This window comes from Acomys minous (genome assembly GCF_964271855.1).
Source record: "Acomys minous genome assembly, chromosome: 5".
Lineage (NCBI taxonomy): Eukaryota > Metazoa > Chordata > Mammalia > Rodentia > Muridae > Acomys > Acomys minous.
In genome coordinates this window covers 38,864,714-38,884,210 of record NC_140494.1, presented here as the reverse complement: position 1 = coordinate 38,884,210, position 19,497 = coordinate 38,864,714, and positions in this window count along the sequence as shown.

The window sequence follows — 19,497 nt, the reverse complement described above, 5'->3', positions numbered from 1 at the left end:
TGGACCCAGTAAGGAGACCTGTCTGAATCAAGTCTGAGTAATGGAAGCCCAGGAACTGATATCTGTGAAGACTTGTGATATTTCAGTGTCCTTTGTAATCGAGCAGATACAAACAATTTAGATTTAGAACTGTTTCTGATAGGGTTCTGGATTAGACAGTCACAAAAAGAAAATGAGAGAAAACAACAATACGCAAAAATGGTTTTTAGTATTTTTAGTGAAAAAACGTTCTACTATTTTTTATCGTAGGCTTGAATGCTTTTCTTCATGAAACTCAAGTAGTACTATTAACCATATTTTCAAGATTCAGCCTGAAATAATTTCCTATTATGGTATCTTAGTGCCTTCATCTGTAATTTTTGGGACTGGCAGTCTCTACTTCTACCAAGTAGGGTGTTGTTTATTTCCTGTTTACAATGGATCTGTTTTGACTTAAAATGTCTTTGTGTCTGCAAAACATATGTCATAGGGTTTTTTAAGTTTCTCCTATTTCACTTGAAATGCATGTACTTTATTCTTCATGATTTGATTACTTTGAAATATTATGTATTTTTACATAGTTCTTATACAGAAATTGTATTGAAAAGAACTAATCAATGTCACTGATAATGAAAACAAAAATCTTTTTAAATATATTTTATTAATTTATTCATATTACATCTAAATTGTTATCCCACCCCTTGTATCCTCCCATTCCTCCCTCCCTCCCATTTTCTCCTTACTCCCCTCCCCTATGACTGTGACTGAGGGGGATTATCTCCCCCTGTATATGCTCATAGGGTATCAAGTCTCTTCTTGGTAACCTGCTGTCCTTCCTCGAAAGTCTTCACTTACCAGGAAAGTGGGACAGAGGGGAGGACATCCTATTGGGTCTCTAGGTGAGAGAAGCATGGGAGAATGGAGAAATAAAAGGATCCAGAGGATCCTAGAAACCTACAAGAATAACATTATGATGGGCAGATCTGGGCCCAGGGGTCCTGCTCAAACCTTGGCACCAGCCAAGGACAATACATGCAGTAAACTTCGAACCTCTACCCAGATCTAGCCAATGGACAGGACATTCTCCACAGTTGAGTGGAGAGTGGGGACTGACTTTCACACAAACTCTGGTGCCCAATATTTAACCACGTTCCCTGAAAACAAAAACCTTACTCCAATCTGTTTTAAACGTTTTATTGGGTTTTTTTTTTTTTTTGGTGTGTGGATTTCATATCAAGTACCTCAATCCCACTCACCTCCTCCTCCTCTCATACCTGCCCTACACAATTGCAACCTCTCCCCCAACAGAGAAAAAAAATCTTGCTGTGGAAGGTGTAGTGTGTCACAGTCTCACAATATACCTTTTTGTCCCGCTTCTTTGCTTGCAACGACTTGTTGGTCTAGTACAAGGCCTTTGGTTTCTACTACACTATCCATACAGGATCCTCACTGAGACTCCTTAAGGAGTCCTGGGTCGTGTAAATCCCATAGTTTTGGATCTGTAGTTCTGGCCTCTTCATATATGATAGCAGTATGCCAATGGGGTAGCTGTTGGGGTGGGCCAACTCAAAGCCCTAGATCTGATCGTTGTGTGAGTTAGTCAACCTGCCAACTGTCCTGCACCCACACCACTGTGGTGAGCTCTCCTCCGCTGTGCCAGCTGGCTCATCCAATGCTACATCCAGCAAGGTGCAGAGCTGGCTCGCTCACTCTCATGCCCTCAGGGCTGGGTCATCTACCTCCATGCCTTTAGGGCTAGTTCTACAATGCTGCCCACGTGAGGTGCAGAGCCTGCTCTCCCAGGTGCAGCCTGTGAGGGACTGGGTCAGTTCTCTCACTCTCATGACCCCAGAGCCAGGTCTCCCACCTGTCATACGTAGGTGGCAAGGGACAAGAGAGGGGGAAGGGCAACACTCCATGACCAACACCCCCACTCAGCAGACATTTGCTGTAAATACTTCAAATTGGAATTTAAAGATACTTAATATTGTTTGTTTTTCAATTTAAAATTTAATTTTTATGTCCTTTACCTGAGCAAATATTCTTTCTGACAAATGATTTTGTATATCTCTTGTATAGCTTAGTGTTTATACTCAATAAATACTGTGTTTAACAGACTTGAAATTCATTTTATTTTGCTTACTTTTTTGGATGATAGTTCATCAGGGTATGATAATTTTGCTAGAAAACTATTTACTCTGAACACAAAGAAGATGTGAACTTCCATTGTAGCTGAAACTCACCTAGGCTTTCTAGTAGGGAAGCTAGGAGACGTTCACTGTGTGACCAAGCCACTGCAATCTTCTTATAACTTGGTGCCGTTTCATTAGTCTCTAGAAACGAGTCCTCATTAGCCTCAGTTTCTGATGCTTCCGTAGAATAATTAATGTTTTATCTATGTGTAAATCTGTTTTTCAAATTCATTTGATATTGGCTGTTCATTCATTTGTTTAAAAATTAACTTTTTTTCCCCCTAATTTTAAAGAATTCTAAGTCATTCTCTGTTACACGCTTTACCCCCAATTGCTGCATTTGCTGTGCATTTCCTTTCCTTGAACTTTCAGGAACATAAGTTGGCCTTCAAATTGTATTCAGTCTTCCTTGGGACTCAACTCTCTCTCCCTCTCCTTCTCCTTCTCCCTTTCTTCCCTCCCTCTGTGTGTGTATATAAATGGGCATGCGTGTATGAGTGTGTGTGTGTGTGTCTCTTTCTCTCCCATTCCTCCCCCATCACTTTTCTCCTTCACTGTGTCTAACGTGTCTATATGAACACCTTTATCTGTTTCTCAGTTCATATGTGGTTTTTCTTTTTTTTTTTTTACACATTTTTATTGAAAATTAAAAATAATTCCTATTACATCTCATTTTCTATCCCATCCCATGCATCCTCCCATTCCTCCCTCCCTCCCACTTTCACCCCAATCCCCCTTCCCTATGACTGTGGCTGTGGGGGACCTCCTCCCCCTGAATATGGTGCTAGGGTATCAAGTCTTTTCTTGGTAGTCCACTATCCTTCCTCCGAGTGCCATTGGGCCTCCCCAACAAAGGGACATGGCCAAATATGGGGCACCAGAGATCCTGTGAAAGTCAGTCCCCAGTCTCCACTTAGCTGTGGAGAATGTTCTGTCCCTTGGCTAGACCTGGGTAGGGATTTGATGATGACTGCCCGTTTTGTCCATGGTTGGTGCCTTAGATCAAGCAGAATCCCTGGGCTCAGATCTAGCCATCATAATGTTCTTCTTGTAGGTTTCTAGGACCCTCTGGGTCCCCCTACTTGCCTATCCTCTATATTTTCCTCATCTAGAGTCTCAATAGGATGTCCTCACCTCTATCCCCGTTTCCTGGTAGGTGCAGACTTTCATGGGACCTGTCCCTTGGGCTAGTGTCCGGTGATAAGATTCTCTAGGTGACATGGTTTTTAATGATTTAATAGTCAAGGCCAATTCTTTTTAAAGACTCCATTCTCACATACGTGCTCTCATCTTGCTCATGACCTCTTACGCTTGGTCTCACGCTCACTGTTGCCGTGAGGGTCACTGTTCGATGGCAGAGCATGGCCGTGTTAGGGACTCTGGGACTCCTCCCAGGGTGTCATCCGGATCTGCCTCAGAGCCAGCCTTCAGATAGCATCCTAGCCCTGCTGTGTGGAGGTTTTGTATTCTTCCCCTGTTGTGAGAAGTAAATTATTCCCAGAAGAAACCACAGGTAATTGTTTTAGCTATGCATAATTGTTATTTCCAACAGGGAACCCAAGGAGTTAGTTTGTGGTCTAGAGAAGGTGGGTGTGTCCTGTTCATTTTACTGAAAGGCAAGTTGCATTTGAGCCTTGAATGTTTCTGCCAGTGTTAGTGTTCTTTAGGCACAAATACTTATCCCCGGTCAGTGAATGTATGTATTTATAGTACTTTGTCCTTTGTCTCTGTTTATCCTCACCTCCAGCTCCATCTTTGAGCAGATGGCCGAGTGCTGTGAGGACGCTCTGCTCTTTTAGCCAGAAGCCTAATATTTTCAGAAATGGCGACTCATTTTAGGGATGCGAGAACATGGAAAGAATGGCTTTTAAAGATAATCTTAAAACTGCCCTGAGCTTTTGATTAAGCCTGTTAAAAAATGGCTTGCTTCTATTACTGTGCTGATTAATGGTGTGATAGACTCAACAATGCTTCATTATCAAACCTCTTTCACTAAACGTATTGACGGGAACATAATAGGTAGGCATTTGAGCTATTGTCCAACTTATTTTTAATCTTTGAATCTTGAATATTAAACAGCACAGGGGACCAAATTTAAATAAATGTCTCCCAGGTATAACTGATAACTTGTTTTACCCATGAGCTCATTTTACCATATAACTTATGTTTTATATTTTATGATATAACAACTAAAATTCCCCAACTCACACAACAATGGTAATCACATCATTTTAGTTCCTGCCATCTACTTCGAATTTAGTTGGATGACAGTTTAACATCTGTGGCATAGTAAGTGCTAAGTGTTACAGTCACTCAAAAGTGGCCATGAAAAGGAATGAGAGAGTGTTTACTTTTTATTTTTGAGAAATGAATTCCTATTAGATAATAATGAATTCCATCAAGAAATTATAAGCAAGAGTAGTGGCCAATGCTGTTCACCTGTGTTACCTGTTCTCCATTATGTACCAACCAGGGGTAGAAGATTTCTAAATGATTCTGGAGTATAAACTATGTTGTAGAGGTAGCAGGCATCATTTCAAGTTTGCTCCCAAAGGGTCAGTTGTCACAGGAGTAGATGACAGATGGAGACGTTATATATGTAGGAAAGTAATGCTGACCAGAGTCAGCAGACATTTGTCTTTAGGTAGACAGCAGGTTAGGAAAATCAACAAATGGAACACCTTTATCAGAAATGAAAATTATAATGGGCCTATTCACTGATTAAAATTCGAAGTCAGAGAATATGTAGCTTCCAAGACAGAAAAGCAATTTTAATGAAAGGAAGTGCCCTTTTCTGTCATGCTTACTAACGTATTTCTACTCCAGGACAATTCCTGGAACCTATGGACACGTGATAAAATTAACTTTACTAATTAATAAATGCATCGGTGGAAAGACGCAGGTGTGTAAAACACACTGAGCTTGGGACCACTGCATGGTGTGTTGCTAAGCTTCTCTGGGTATTGAACTTCCTGGTACTAATTCTTACAAAATGGAAATGAAATAGTTGACTTCCTGAGAGCACTGTACCTCTCAGGGAGTCAAATTAATGGAATACCTAGAGTAAGCCCTGGGGGTGAGCGGAGGCGCTGCACACATTTCAGCAGGTGCACAGCTCCGCTCTGTCCTCGGCCCTACAAATGTCTTAACAAAGGAGCTGCAGAAGCCCCACAGCCCAGAAGCTGCTCCAAACAGCCCCTCACACAGTGAGTCATCAAACGGAGAGAGCTGAGGGACTCAGCTAACTAGAAAATAAAACAGCTTGCCTCCCTATCTCTCGTAATTTCCCACAGACTCTCCTTGCCCTTCACTGTAATAGGAAAGACAGATGTGTGAAAGCAGGAGGGAATGAAGCAAGAACCATGGCGTGCTTGATGAGCCCGTGAGAAGGGAGCCTGGCGGCCAGGCTGGCAGGAGAGCCCACGGCTGTGCCTCAGCCGGTTTCCTCTGCATTCTACTTGTTAAAATCTGCAGGCAGCAGAGGCTCAGTTGGCAGCTTTACTCACTGCCCATGGTTCTTTACAGTTTGCTTTTCTAATGTATTTCGAATATTTTGACTGAACCAATCTAGAAATTATAACATATTCCTTAAGATTCTTTTCTCTTTTTTTCCTTTTTTTTTTTTTTTTTTGGACAAGTAATAAATATTTCTCATGTTTTCTCCCTAGAAGTGGGCAGCAGCTACAACGTCACAGCTCCTCCATGTAATTATTTTTCCATACACTTGGCTAGTTGAAGAGACGGCAGACGAGTTCACGCACAAAGCTTGGCACCTCTCCACTGTGTTAGGATCCCTGCCTCACTTTCTGGCCGCCGTGTTCACCTAGAATCTTGAGCCCATTTCTCAAGCCAGTAAGAAATGTGTTCATCCGAGGTTCGGCCACAGCTCTGACTGGTGTTCACTTGCTCCTTACCTGCGTCCCTGCTCGCTGCCCTGGGCTATTGGGAAGCTTAACCGTTCACGCACGAATTGTCTGCACTGAGATTCAAGGCGGCAGATGCCTGCACTTCAGATGAGAGCGCGTGCTCTGCGTCATCTTGAAGGTTGTGAAAGGTGGACCATATCATCCACTCACTCTGCTTCTTTCTTCCAATAAGTACTTGTCAAGCATAACCACGTGCTAGATGCTGCTTGGCATTCGTTACTTTTATTTATTCTTTTTTATATATCTTATTTTTCTTTTTTAATATATTTTATTAATTTATTCTTATTACATCTCAGTGGTTATCCCATCCCTTGTATCCTCCCATTCCTCCCTTCCTCCCATTTTCCCTTTACTCCCCTCCCCTATGACTGTGACTGAGGGGGATTACCTCCCCCTGTATATGCTCATAGGGTATCAAGTCTCTTCTATTAGCTCAAGAAGCAACAGGTTTTTTTACTATGACTTTCTTTTTTTTTTTTTTTTTTTTTTTTGGTTTTTCAAGACAGGGTTTCTCTGTGTAGCCTTCACTATCCTGGACATGCTTTGTAGACCAGGCTGGCCTCGAACTCACAGCAATCTGCCTGTCTCTGCCTCCCGAGTGCTGGTATTAAAGGTATGCGCCACCACAGCCCAGCATTTTTATAATATGTAGTTTCAGTCGATTCCCCCCTCCCCCGCTCCTCTCCTCACCCTCTGTACCACCTGTCCCATCCTCCACCGTCAGCGCTTCCTTTTCTACTTTCATGTCATATGCTCTCCTTCTCCATCTTTAACAGCCCCTTCTCCACTGTCCCAGGATCCTCTTACGTTCCTGACCTCTATTCCTGTTTACTCCCATAAATGCACACTGTCAACAGTAGAAGCATAGATCTGCACATGAGAGAGATGAGGGCATTGTCTTCCTGAGCCCTGGTTACCTTGATGTAATATTTGTTTTCCAGTTTCAAGCATTTTCTGCAATTTTATGTCATTTTTTTCTTTAGGGTTGAATAAAACTTCATTGTGTATATATCCCACAGTTTTCCTACTGATTCATCAGTTTCGGTACATGTATGTTGATTATTCTTCCTTGCTCTTTACATAGAGAAACAGTAGGTGTGGATATGAAGGTATTTAAATGATAGTTGTCTTAAGGATTAACTGCTGTGAAGAGACACCCTGACCACAACAACTATCATAAAAAGAAAACACTTAATTGAGACTGGCTTACAGTTCAGAGGTTTAGTCCATTATCATCATGGCAGAAATCATGGTGGCACACAGGCAGACCTGGTGCTGGAGAGGTAGCTGAGAGTTTTACATCCAGATCGGCAGAAGAGAAAGTGACCCTGGGCCTGGCTTGAGTATTTGCAACCTCAAAGCCCACCCCCAATGACACACTTCCTCCAACAAAGCCACACCTACTCCAACAAGGTTATACCTCCTAATAGGGCCACTCCCTGGTGACCAAGCTCTTGAATCTGTGAGTCTCTGGGGGCCATGCTTATGCAAACCACCACAATAGTATGTAGAGCCCCTTGGGTATATGCTCAAAAGTGGCAAAACTGGGTAATATGGAAGCTCTCCTTTTAGTTTTTTTGGTCTGTCTGCACACTGATTTCCACAGTTGCTACACCAGTTTATACCCACCAGCAGTGAATACAGTCTCCTATTTCTTTTCATTACTGTCCTTGTCCCTCATTCACACCGACCTACGATGAGGAAAATGTCCTTGACACCAGCTGAATGTGAGACATAGAATTGAGGCACTAACGCTTTAATTCAGTTTTGGTGAGAGCAAACGTCCTCCTGCTGAAGGTAATTACAGAGACCGGCAACATTTCCAGCAGGTGGAACAAGTGAGTGCTTTTTGTTGGCTAGTTTTAGTTTCTTTCTTCTTTCTAGTCATGTCCTAAATTTTCCCAAACAAAGAAATCCATGAACTTCATGGCTTCTTTATTGCCCAGCTATTCTAGGAGGCAGAGTTCTGTATCCTTGATGTCATAAGCTCCAGGGCCACTGTCACATAGCTTCTTCTTAGCCCATTCTTAGCTTCTGATTTGCTGGCAACCCTTGGCTTCCCTTGACTTACAAATACAGGCCTCTGATGGTTTCATCTGCTTATTTGTATGGATATTGTTGGATAGAGCCTGACTTCTATGTCTCCTTTGTCTATCTCCATAAAAAAAAAATCTGTGCATTTGTGTCATCAACAGAATGTCTTTGCTGGATATATGAGGCAGCAAAAGACTCCATAAAAATATTTCTTCCAAGATCTGTGCTGAAGAAAGATGACATGGGGCACAGGTAATAAAAATGCATCATATACATGCACACAACTGTCAGATAACAAAGTTAATGAATAAGAGACCCTTTTTCATAAGCAGCAATTCTCAGGGGTATTTGCATCATGATCGTGGGACATGCCAAACTTGGGTCCACATTTCTACTGAGTATTAGCACTCTCCAATGCCGGTAATATGTTTCCCAGCTATCTTCAGTTATCACCAGAATACATCGATGAAATATAGAGCATAACTTCTTAATTTTTTTCACAGTAAACATGCTGCAAAATAGATTCTAAATGTTCACATAGTTCACATAAATTAATATATTTTGTAGTCTAATTTTTCATTTTTAAAGACAACTTTAGATTTTCACATTGGATGGGAACAAAGGGCTTTAATCTTTGAAAGCTTAGAATTCTGCAACAGTAATTGCACTTGAAAACGCATCTCACTGGAGCTATTTACATCGTTAATTTTTCTCAACTACTCCTCAACATTATAATCTACTTTTGTTATTTCATTCCAATAGCTTTCCTTTGAAGTATTTAAAAGAATTCCCTGGCACAGTCCACTTATTCAAATGGATATCCTTTAATTTTTTTTCACTTTAAAAATTATCTTATACATTTTTTATTGAAATAGATTTACATCATCAACCCTGCTTCCTTTCCCCTCTCCAGCCCTTCCTAGGTGCTTTCCCCCCCACCCCCTTGCCCACTCCCCCTCACTTTCAAATTGATAACACCTTTTTCTGTATTGTTGTTCCATATGTGTATGTATATGTATGCATGTATGCACAAATACATAAATACACCTGCTGAGTCCATTTTTGTTATTTGTGCGTTTATGGCTTTAGGGTTGACCATCTTGCATTGAAAAACAAAAACAAAAAGTGAGCTCAACCCTGGGAGAGAAGAAGTCTCTCTCCTCCAGAAGTCATTTTTTGCCTATTCTTCTTTCTCTAGAGGTAAAACCCCTTGAAACTTTCTTCCTTCCATGTTAATACACCCACTGATTTTGCCATTGTTCCAGTCTTGTTTGTGCAGACATTGCTCGGAGAAACTGTTTCATCACAGACTTCCTGGGGCTTTGGCTCTTGCAATCTTTCTAGAGCTGTAGATGCAGTATCTTTGATGTAGATGCAGTCATTGGGGCTGGGCTTCCTACAACATGCTAGTCTGTTTGATCTGAGCATTGTGTCCAGTTGTGTTTTTCTGTAATGGTCTCCATTTACAGTAAATGGATGAAGGGTATTGGCTATACTTATCTGTAGGTGCAAGGGTAAGATTTAGAATGAACTAAGGAATTGTGCCAGTCTAGCAAAAGGAGTAGATTATTTTCTAAGGTCTATGCCTTCACTAGCCCCAGGAAGTGGGCTAGGTTTCTAACACCAGGGATAGTTTTTCCTCTATGAACAGGGTCTAAGTTTGGCCGTTGGTTACCACTAACAAGTGAGTGACACTGACTATAATCCTTATGAATACCTGGGCATGATGCTCCACTTTCTGGTCCACAGATGTCCACCATCTTATTCATAGTAACCAGGAAATGGAAACAACCTAAATGTCTTTAATCAGATGAGTGGATAATGGGGAAGTGGTACATTCACACAGTGAGACACTATGCAGCTATAAAGAAAAATGAAATGATGAAATTTGCAGGTCTAGGATGAACCTAAAATATATTATATTGAGTAGGTGACCCAGATCCAGAGAAAACATGCTGCATGTTGTCTCCCATCTGTGGTTCCTAGCTCCAAATCTTCAGATGTGAGTACACAGCATAGAGCTACCACAGAAACAGAAAGTATAAGGCAATAATGGAGGTGGGGGTGGTGTCGGGAGGCGTTTAACAGGATACAGCTGATACAAAACAAGGGAACCGAAAATAAGGAGGGGCCTCCAACATGGGAGGAGAAGGAGATCAACACAGAAGGAGAAGGAGGGTCAAGGAACAAATAACACCAACATTGGTAAGACCTCAAAAATAGTTTAATTTCATATTTATTTAAATTAAATACAATACATTCTCCTGTACGTATATACAGAAGAATATTCTGTAAATCCCCCTCCCATTTAAACAACGTTTAAACTGAGGTCACAGTTCTCTTGCCTTTACTGCAGACAACAGACCTAGGGCCCGATGATCCCAACAACAGGGCCGAATGAACAGTCAGACATCTACTTTTTGGTCAGCTCTGTATTTCACTATTAGTTTGAATACCTGAGTTTGGCTCTGTGTGTGTGTGTGTGTGTGTGTGTGGTGTGTGTGTGTGTGTGGTGTGTGTGTGTGTGGTGTGTGTGTGTGGTGTGTGTGTGTGTGGTGTGTGTGTGTGGTGTGTGTGTGTGTGGTGTGTGTGTATGTGTGTGGTGTGTGTGTGTGTGTGTGGTGTGTGTGTGTGTGTGTGTGTGTGTGTGTGTGTGTGTGTGTGTGTACAGTGCTCCTCGCTGTTACATCATCTCATAGCCAAGGAGTCCACATGCTGGCCTAGCCTGATTACATAGACTCTTCTCTGACCTTCCTCCCACTGTTGATTTAACGTCTTTTAGTGGACAGACACTCCCAGAAGGAGAGGATCTTCTAAGCTGCGTGAGGAAAGTCTTCAGCAGCGGCGGATCACACTCTTTGGCTTCTGAGCGTTGCGCAGAGTTGAAGTGTCCAGTCACCGGCAATGGGGAATTAGAGCAGCCGGAACCTAGAGCCGTGCTGAGCTTGCCTCTTGTCAGACCTGTCCATCATGATCGCAGACTCCACCAGGCTCAGTGTGTGGGCTTAGCACCAGATAAATGGATGAAGCCTCAGACTTTTCCTGTTTCAATCAGATGCTCTGACATCACGACTGGGATTCACTGAGTTAGTTCACAAGAAAGGCCATCAAGCAGCGTTCTCCACGTGTTGTGGATACTGACAGTAAAACGGCAACCGTGTTGGACTGCAGATAGAGGAGATGACTGGTGCCTTAGGAGACACTCTCCTGTCAGAGTTACAGTACAGCACAACTTATGTTTCCTAGTTTTCATTTCCTTATAAGCACTACATATAGCATCTTCGGGAATTCATTACATTTTCCCCAGTTTTGTTCTCTTGGTAAATATGGTTTTTGTGTTGTGTTGTTTTTGTTATCAGCTAGCTGACTTACTTAGCTGGATAACCACACAGGAAATGCGTATTCTCCTCTCGAGCAGCAGGGCACAGAGCCACAGGAAGGCACTATGGCTTTCAGCTGGGGTCCTCCCTGTGGCTTTCCCTCATCCTCAGGCTTCTCATAAGATGCTGGGGAAACTGCTGGGTTCTTCAACGGGTTCCTCGTGTAGCCTGAGAGTTTCTTCAACTTCCTTCCAATAGAATTTCAGCTCAGAGTTTCTCTCCCTGCTTTAGAAAACATGAAGAAAGTGAGAACTGAGAAGATCATTTTGTCAAATTCAAAATTATTCAATAATTAAAGGACACCTTAGTCTATTTTTATGTGTATAAATCCACTCCCTCCCAATTTGTGCAAATAAATTACCTTCTGAAGAATGAGACTCATTTCATGTATTTTGGAATGTGGGCTCTGCATATAAACAGGTAATTTTCTTGTCAATATGAAACACAGTTGGCGAGTCCCAGGAGTTATCAGGATTTCTAGAAGAGTATTTTAGGTAAGGAAGAAATTGGATGTATTTTAAAGTTAAGTGTATGAAGGATGTGCTGGGGAAACTGAGCTCATGCTCATTGTGAGGGAAAGGAGAGAGAAAGGCTTTCTAGTTAGCTCAATGTGGATAATCGGAAGCTTCCTGCAGAAGAGCTTCTCCACAGAATGTGTGCACTGGAGTACAGGTGTGCTCTGACCCACTGACATCAGGACTACTATAGCAGGTGTAGGATAGAGTACAGGTGCCCTCTGACCCGCTGACATCAGGAATGCTACAGAAGGTGAGAGATAGATTACAGGTGCCCTCTGACCCGCTGACATCAGGAATGCTACACCAGGCGTGACATAGAATGCAGGTGAGATCTGGCCTGCTCTATCAGGAGTACTTTGGGAAAAGGATGATGCGTGTTATCCTAGGTTCAAAACCAGTTTACTTTCTTAGGCAAAACAATGGGCCATGACCTAATACTGTTACTTATGTGAAATAAGTCAGGTTTGGAAAGACAAATGCCACACAATAAGATAAATGTTCGGTAGTGTTTAGGTGAGATGAGGGAGGAAGGGTCATAGAAAGCTTGGACAGTGGATGCTGTGCTACAATTAGAACTAAATTCTTCTCTCTTGCATAGCAGTATGATTGGTAGCAAGGCAAAGAATATTCAAGTGGATATAATGAAGGATTCTGAATGCTTTCATGACAAGTAAAAGAGAAATGCTGGAGGAGATTAGCTCAATGTGAACACTATATCTTGTGCATTGATTAAGTTTATGTTATCCCATAAATATGTATGCTTTAATTTGTAAATTAAAACATAAAAGAAGGAGGTTTGAAATTCTCTGAAAGACATAAATTCTTAAGCAAATAATGTTGACAAGTGTGAATGATGCATTCTTATTTGTAAATTAATTCTGAGATATTTTTCTTAACAAGCATCAATTCTACTCAACGACACTGATTTGAAAGCATAGCTTCAGGCCAGTTAAGAAAGAGGCTTTCTCTGCAAAGCTCACACAAATACAGTTCCACAGTTGTGATTTTTTTTTTTATCCTCTCTTTCTCTTCCCTCACCCAGAAAATATTATCCACATTTCATGTACTCTTGCTCTGCTTTGGCCATTTTTGAAATTTTTATGAGGACAACCATAAAGCATGTTTCTCAAGGTGCCTTTTCCTTTATGCGCTGGTGAGGTGATCTTAAGTTTTTTTTTTTTTCTGTGTGTGTATTGATCATGATTGCTAAGTAGCACCCCACAATTTTTTTAAAAATTGCCTATGTTTTATTTAGGCATCTACTTTGATAGCCCATTTAGGTAGTTTCACATTTTTCCCATTATAAATGATGTCACTATGAAATCCTTATGTATCTTTCAGTGTTCATTTAGATTGAATTTAAGACTACTTGTAAACTTGTCAGTAGAATAACACATTCATGTGCTCAGATTTCTTTCCAGTCTTCAGTGGGTATTTTAGATCTTAGTTTCTCAACCCCAGTCTTATGGATATTTGGGACCACAAGGCCATCTATAGAAAAAGGCTGCCATGTAACACTTTTTAAAGGAGTCTTGTCTTCTATCAAGAACATGGCCAGCTCTCTTCCCCCAGCTTGTAGTAACCCCTGAGTTCTATGGAAATATACTTCCTCTGGAAGACAAAATCCTTCCTCCTGCTCTGAGAAGGATGAATCCACAGCATCTATTTCAATGAGCTTGAAATTTTTTATCTCTCTTTATGTTCCTTTCATATTTGGTATTGCTATTGCTGCCTACTATTTTTGAGACTTTCTGAATTTATTTTTATTGCCCTAATATTTATTTTTAATTGGAATATTTTCATGCAATATATTTTTAGCCTGCCCTCCGACAGCCCCTCCATTGCTACCTAGTTTTAAGAAAGGATGATCCACCATGAAAGTTTTTTGTAAAAGACAACCACACAATGCTGTGGTTATTATTATTATTGGCTCCCATTAATATAAAAATGGCCTGTGGATAACTTCCTTTCTCCAGGTTTTAGACACGATCGTATGAATTTGTATTTTAACTGTAGTTCAGAACACATCTCTATAAATTTACACAAATTAAAAACCATTACTTTTTTAAGGAATCTACTTGTTACTGATGAATCCGTTCTCTCATTGTATTGAGCTTGCATCACTAAGTAGTGCATGACTATTTATTAAGTATTTTCCCACATTCATTATATAGTGTATGGCTCCTTGCAATAACCATCTCATTTTCAGAATGGCACTTTTAAGTACCAAAGAAACTAATTATTCCTATTTCATGATTATGTATCACTGTAATGAAGAAAATAAGGCATATAACAAAAATCAACCAATATCCAAGCAATGGTCAGCATAACCTGATTATTATTTCTTAAATAATACTCGGAAAAGTTTAATCATAAATTTCCCTGGCCTAAAGCCATTGTGTTTACATGATTGTCATAGCAATATAGCTTGAGCTAAATGTTCTCTAATAAAGAAAAAATTTGACTTACTCCCAGTACCAAACCAACAGGTATGCTATCTAAGCCTAGACTAACTGTCAAGGGGTCCTCTATTGTAAAATATCTGTAAAGCATGACATTCCAAGCCCACCCTCTATTGCTCTCAAAGCAGATTATTAAGAAACTTCTACAACTAACACTTTCCAACCTGGTACTGTTATGTCAAGGTCCTAATTTTCTTCCAAGCAGTTTCTGCCTGACTATACACAATCAGAGCAAAAAAAAAACAACAACAACAACAAAAACAAAAAAACAAAAAAACAAAAACAAAAACAAAAACAAAAAACCTCCATCATTGTCTCAGCCTTTGGCCAGATGCCTTCTTTCAACGTTTTCTGTGGGAAAATCTTTTCAATGTAAATTTCATTAGGGCTCATAGTCAAAGTGAGAAATAAAGAGAAAGGCGATTTTAGGAGAAAAGGTAGATTTTAAGTTAGTTTTTTTTAGCACCTAGACCATACATAATATTTAAGGGCAGTGGTGATCAGCCAGCGATCTTTGGAGCTTTGTCAAGCAAAGCCTCAACAGCTGCTCTGGATGTCTAGAGAACATGCTGGATGGTCGCACATCTCTGGAACTTTGTCAGGGAAAGCCTGTACTACTTGTCCTCGTGTCTATGACAGAGAGGAAAGAAGAATGGGGCAGGAATGGAAGAAGAAAATAAACTCCCACTTCACTCCCAAATTTTTCCTGGATGGCAAAGGCTGTCTTTGCCACTTTGCCATAGTCTGACTGGGAGCTCAGCCTAGTGTTCTTTCAGGTGCTGAGCCTCACACTGCCTTTCTTGAGCAAACGTGAAGAGTAAGTGGGACAGTCATTCTCAGCGCAGGGCCTGACATTCAGGAAGTTTATATCTGCTCCTTGCTGCTGCTAGTGTTCTTCAGTCTCCACAGTATCAGCAGAATCAGGCTTTTACAAGTGAGACTTCCTGTCCCCTGGGTCATCACTTTGCCCTAAATGTATCCTCAGCCTTTCTTCCTCTAATTCAGTTTCCAATACCTTAGATTAATACTTAAGTATTTACACTCCAATAAAACATGCCCAAAGTACTATATTCACTGTATATAGTGACATTAAGATGTCACTTCCACAAAAATCATAGCATTCATGTAGGCCTATTAGAGTGTTTATGCTGTAATATCTGAATTTGGCAGAGTTTACGTTACCTCATTTATGAAAAATGATTCCCCACACATGAAACTTAAATGCATTTAAGTCATCCACTCAATAGAAAATGTTTAATAGCCATGGGCAGATGAAGCAATTGCTTGTCAGTGTTAATGTGTAAGCTGTTGGAGACACAGTATTTAACAACAATCCAGGCTTTGATTGCACATTATTAAAACAAGACTTCTGAACTTGGCTGCATTACAAATCATTCTACCCTCAGTTTAAAGACTTCCGTTGCTGCCAACAAATGCACACTGTACTGCGCAGGAGAAACTTCAAATGAGAAAGTGCAGTTCCCCTGAAAATATCATCTTACAGTATGCAGAATAACTTCAATTGTTCTGCGGTGAGTTTTCAAGTGAGCGCAGTTGAGTTGGCTGATTTTCCTATTCTATTTTGTAGCTTCACGTTCCCTAAATTAATATCCCTTTCATTCCTTTGCTGAATGACAGGGAAGCCCTGCAGAAAGGACATATGCTTGATTTTGACTCAGAAATGTTTTGACAAAGGCTTTGGTGGCATGTGGCAGGGACCCGCAGCATTCCATTCTTTCAGTGGATTAGCCGAGAGGCCATCTCATCACACTGTCCCCGCCAATTTAGCCAGCTGTCAAGTACTTCCGAGCGGTGGGACCTGGGTGTGCTTAGGCTAGCTCTCCTTCTTCTGTTGGTCTAGGGACCCGAGGAGAGTCTTCCTGAGGATGTTGACAATGGGAAGATCCCACATATTCCAACAAAGGAGTCTCAGCCAGCTTCTTCACACTTAATACAAGGTGGGGTAACTTAAAGAAAAGAGTCCTATTTGGATCATGTATTTTGGACGCTGAAAGTTCACACAGCATTGGGCCAGGTTCTGAGGCAACCTCATGAGAAAAGAGCAGGCGTGTGGGTGAGAGTTAGAAATCATGTCACCATAAGGAAGGGCCTGCTTGTGTGTTTCGGTGACAACTTGGTCTCCAGAAAACTGCCTCCCAAGAGTGGTTCTCCAATGAACAAAGGAGCCGGGCTTCTCAGTGGGCCTCACACTCAATAGGCTCTACCATCTTCCATTATTGGCCCTCTGGAAGCCAGCACAGGAACCTTGGGAAAGAACACACTTAAACCAAATCATGACCATACACTCTTCTCTAGCCTACGCTTTGCCCCTCTGTGGTAGAGTTGTTGTAGAGTCTATGGTAAGGATTCCAAGCTGCTTCATCTCACGTTCAGGTGCCTTGGTGCCTAGGTAGGAGCTATTTCTCTCCTCAGACAGTGCTTTCAAAGACATTTGGGCTGAACCCACCAGCCACGGGCAATGGACACTCTGTGCTCTGACACCCCACTGTTGTATCAGGATTACCTTCTAAAGGAAGAGTGCTGCGGAGGTTAGTGGAGACTTTGTAAATATATTCATCTTTCTTCTCCCTGAAGTTTGTCTGCCCATTCCATCCTACAGAGGAGGCAACAGGGTGGAGGGGTTGGGGGGGGGTGGGGGGCATGTGAGGCAGGAGAGGTGTGGGTGGGAGGGGAGGGGAGGGGGGTGGGATTGGGGGACTGAAGGTCTCTCTGGATTTACTCCAGGAAGGCAATTCTACCTTGAACCCAAGAGCCTCCTCTCTCGGTAGAGGACTGTCCCCCACAGTCTCACAACCTTCAGTCACAGGACCTCTGTCTCTGAGTTATATTTAGCTGTTACCTCTGTACTGTGAAAGTTGGTCTTGTTGTTGCACTTCACATATGAGGAAATGCAGGTCTAGAGTTAACTCTCAATCCCCAGTTTACATCCCAAGAGCAACAGAGATGGCACCATCTACCTTCTGGCTCACCCTTCTTGCCTCGTTGCCCTGGTAACAGAAAGCAAACAATAAGCATCCATAGTTTAACACTCTTGTAACTATGGTGCCCATGAAAGAAACCCTGGAGCTGTAAGAAGAGGTCATGGGCTGGAGCATGCTTGTTAGACAACTGCCGAAAACTGTTTCCATGCAGGTGTCAGCAGCTTTTTTCTATGGCGTGTCTGCACATCTATGGTGGTGTACTTCATCCCTACACACACACAGGCATCTCTGTCGACTCATTGGTAATCAAAGAAGCAGTAAAAAGAAAAGTTCACATCTCATCATCTATCTAATCTGATTGTGATGTGAATTCTAGGAAGAGACCATAATGATAGTCACTTGATTGCAAACTTTAAGCACGCTGAATACTTGTCACAAGGAAACTTTAAATATGAGGTTGTAAGTAGGAGTCCTGGCAGGGACTTCCATGGTAGCTGAGAGTTCCCACACCTCTTTCTCAGTTACTCCATCCCACACTTTCAATTAAGGTATGTGGTTGGTTTCTATTGTTTCCAACAAAGCTGATGAGACTTTTGAAAGGAAGCAATTTATTCTGCTTTTACGTGGCCAATAATCATCCATAATAATGAGCCCAACCTATTACTATATTGATGTTATGCATAAACTAGGCAATATAATTAAAAAAAGAAGTCATCTTCGATCAGTTATCAGTTTCTTCATTTACCAGATTGATTACATCACTAGTTAAAATATAACCTGGGAAAATACTGTCAGATCACATGAAACATGAAAAATAAGTGCTCTGGTTTGTTAGCTGCTATTGTTTTTAACTCAATTTGCGATCAGACTGAATTCTAACAGGAGGGGTCCAGATCTCCATCCTGATTAGCCCTGTAAGTGATCATGGGGCTCTGTGTCTTGCCCCTTCATGGACGCTTACCAATGCACAATGCAGAGCTCAAGGGGACATGTTCTATGTGCACTGCTCTGCTCAAGGTTTTGGGTGAATTCACTCATTTGACTCCTACACATAATATTCTATCATGTGACAGAGGTAGACTCTATTATGTGTTTAGAGTCGGGACTTGACTTGAGGTGCATTTCATTTAATTGGGCAACATTTCAAAGTCATAGGGTGATGAAGAGGCAGACCTTGGCTTTGAATCCAGTTGTTCTGGGCCCTCAGGCTTCCTTGTTAGCTGTACAAACAGCCAGGCGCGCTGTAATGGTGTGTCTATACACCATTGGAGATGCTGGGCTCGTGGAAAAATAGTTCACTTTCTCTTGCTCATTTTGAAAACAGCTTTTGATCATAGAACTCAATTTTATGGTTTATAAATACACAGAACAAAGCTTAAGAAGTTATGTTTCCCTTTTCAATTATTTCACATTTAACAGGACTTGTGCGGCTCACTTTTCAAAGTATATCTAGAGAAAATTAATTAATTTGTCCAGGCTCCAATGGGAGATAGATGAGCAGTGGAAACACACTGTGCTGGCAGAAAACATGGCACGCAGTTGGTGAGAAGTCAGATAACTAATGCTATAAGCCCTACATATAGCAGACATGGACAGTCCAGGCTCCGAGGAGAAGGATACAGAGCCTCAGCAAGGAAAGCTGACTCAGAGGTGGCCCTAGCAGAAAGCTTGGTTCTGGGAAGGGCAACACAGAGAGCTCCTAAGAAGAGAGAGTAGTAAGGACAGGAGCCTCTGCAGGATGGTTACAGGTAGTGATCAGCCACTGGGCAGTGGCCAACCCCTATGCACATGCAAGAAACACTAATTAAACAGAGTGAGTCACAAGCAAGCAAAACAAGGAAAAAATCTGAAAGTAGGACGGAGACTTGCTCAAAAGAAGGGGTTCGGCAAGAGTATGGGGAGTTGAGGAAACCATAGGGAGTGAAAATGACTAACATCTATTATATTTATGCATAAAACTGTCAACGGATAAAACAAAAAGCAAACCAAGGTATTCACAGAAGTTTCCACAAGGAAGGACGGCATTTTAGGGGCTATGTTTAGGTGACATTAAAGGCACAATTG